Here is a 2,641-nt window from a genome sequence, read left to right as displayed (position 1 = left end):
TGGCCCACCAGCCCCAAGGGAGTCAGAGGAGATGGGGGGATTGGCCATCAGCCACCTGGGCCCAGCCCTACCTGCCTGATTTAGCATGGTTCCTGGGCTCCCATGCATGCGCTACCCCTAATCTGAGGCTGGGCAGTGCATGGCCCCTGGTACCTAGCATTATATCTCTGAAATGTTGCAAACTCACACAAAGAGCTTCTTTCTTTCTACAGCACCTGCAGCTGCATGGGGGGGAGAAGCTGCACTTGGCAGCCAGGCTGAAGCATCAGGGTCGCTGATACCAACAACTGGGGCCCTGTGGATGTGTTGGCTCCACTAGAGGAGGGCCCTGGAAAGGATCCTCTTTCTGGATCACCTGGTCAGGGAGTCAGAGGACTGGCTGGAGGATGTTCAGGCCTTTCGGGTCGAGGATGTGGCCTTCCAGGACAGAGGGCAAGTGGAGGATGTGGCCATGAAGATGCGCAGGACTAGGCAGACTGGGACCTCTGAGTGCAGCTCCTGGCTTCAAGTGGTACTGTGGGAGCAGACTGCAGTCCTGGCCCAGCCATGGATGATGACTGCCAGGTGCTGGACACAGTTTTGGTCTTGGCAGTCACCTTTGTGCCACTTGCTGCCCAGCCTCTCACCCTAGCCCTGCCTGCCCCCCTGACATTCACTTGCTGCCCAGCAGCAGGCCTCACCTGGGCCTGGGAGGAGGTCCTGTGCCACCTCCAGCAGCCAGAAGCCCCTGCCCTGGGTTCAGTGCCACCCAGCTCCCCTACCTGGGCCAGGCCTGCCACTCACCCTGGCTCCACGTGCACACAGAGCAGGAGCTGCCTGCAGTGGGTCCAAGACTACACATCGCCCTGCTGTCCCTGAACACCACCTGTCAGAGGAAAAACCACCCAGAATGTGGGGGGCGCTGGCCACCGTCACCTCTGTCAAGCCCCCTTCCCACCACCTGCTTCACGTACCACAGTATGTGTACCTATGGGGGAATGGCCAGAGAATGAGACACTGGCCACCTGTCCTCAGACTGTGCCCCCTAGGCATCCCCACCCTATAGCCCCCCAACCTGGGGCACACTAAGCATTTTGTACATAGTTTTCATGGGGAAGAAGGCTTTTTACTATTGGTAGGTGGCATGGGTGGAGGAGGGGCATTCTTTGTTGAGGTTGGAGGTGACCTCTGTTTGTAGAGGGGGAAGAGGGGCTCTGGTTGATGTGAGGGAAACAAAAGCTTGTTCTTCTGAGGCGTGTCTGAAATGAGCATGGTGCTGGGGGTGGGCAAGGAGGGGTGGGGAGGTCCATGGGTGGCAGTGCAGGTAAGCTAGAGTGGGGAATGTTGAAGGATGTGGTCAGCCAGTGCCTCCCACACCCAGTGCCCTGACCCCTGTTGACAGATGCATGGTTCTCCTGGGGCCTTGGCAGGGGGAGCTGCTGTTGTTCCCACAGGTAGTGCTCCCACTGCCAGGTGTCTGCCATGCATCACATCTCCTCCTGGGCCTCACAGATGTTAAGCAGCACACAGGCTGTGATGCTGAACAGAGGGAGGTTGTTCTTAGTGAACTCAAGGGAGGTGGTGAGGGTGCGCCAGCATCCCTCAAGGTGGCCAAAGGCACACTCCACAAGGAAACAGGTCCATCCCAGGCAGCAGTTAAAGTGGGCCTGGTGGGGGTCCAGGTGGCCAGTGCAGGGCCACATGAGCCACAGCAGGTTAGGTCTCCAATGAGGATGGGTGGAACCACCATGGCACCAAGGTGCAGGGGGGTCACCCCCAGAATGAAGCACCCGTTTTCCACCAGTCCCAGTAGGCTGTAGTTTTGGAAGATGCAGCATCATGGGCACTGCCTCCCCAGCTAGCACTCGCACATGAAGACACCTCAGTGGAGCATCATGGAGTGAAAGCCCCTCTGGCTGCCGTAGTAGGGCCAATCACCATGGGGTGGGCAGGTGACATGGATGTAGGTCCAGTTGAGGGCCTCAATGTACTGAGGGAATCCCAGAGCATGGGACTTGACTACTACTGCCGGGGAGTCACGCATGCAGAGCATGATGTCCCCCAGCATGTCCTGTAGGGTGCCACACACCTCCAGGACAGCCTCTTCTGTGGTGGCCACGCTCACACCAAACAGGTTGTTAGGCATGGCCAGCTTGAGCAGGGCAAGGGCCAGTCAGTTGTCCACAGGGAGGTGCAGCTGCATGCTGGTGTCCTGCCACTCCACGTGTTGCCAGAACTGCTCCAGGAGATCCCACAAGGTGTCATCCTGAAGGTCTCTAGCCACTGCTTATCATCCCAGGTCTGCTGGACAACATGACACCACCAGTCCTGGCTGGTCTGTTGGCCCCAGAAGCATTGAAGTTGCAGATCCAGGAGGGCAATGGCAGCCCCAGAACTGGCATCCTGGAGCCCATTGTTGGCATCCCTAGTGGGGTCCAGTCAGACAGATGGGGTCAAGACAGCAGGTGTGTGATGGTGACCCTGGGACAATGCACAGTGGGTAGGCAGGTGGTCACTGCATGTGGGGAAGCTGGGAGGGATGAAACAGGCGTGGCGAGGAGGCAGTTGGTGTGGTGGGCCAGCAGGGTCCCACAGCAGCCAGCATGAGTGCAGGGCCTACCCAGCAGGTGTGGTGGGCCAGCAGGGTCCCACAGCAGCCAGC

The sequence above is a fragment of the Crocodylus porosus genome, unplaced genomic scaffold (genome assembly GCF_001723895.1).
Source record: "Crocodylus porosus isolate Cpor-Errol unplaced genomic scaffold, CroPor_comp1, whole genome shotgun sequence".
Taxonomy (NCBI): domain Eukaryota; kingdom Metazoa; phylum Chordata; order Crocodylia; family Crocodylidae; genus Crocodylus; species Crocodylus porosus.
The sequence above is the reverse complement of the archived record's forward strand: the minus strand, read 5'-3'. Positions refer to the sequence as shown.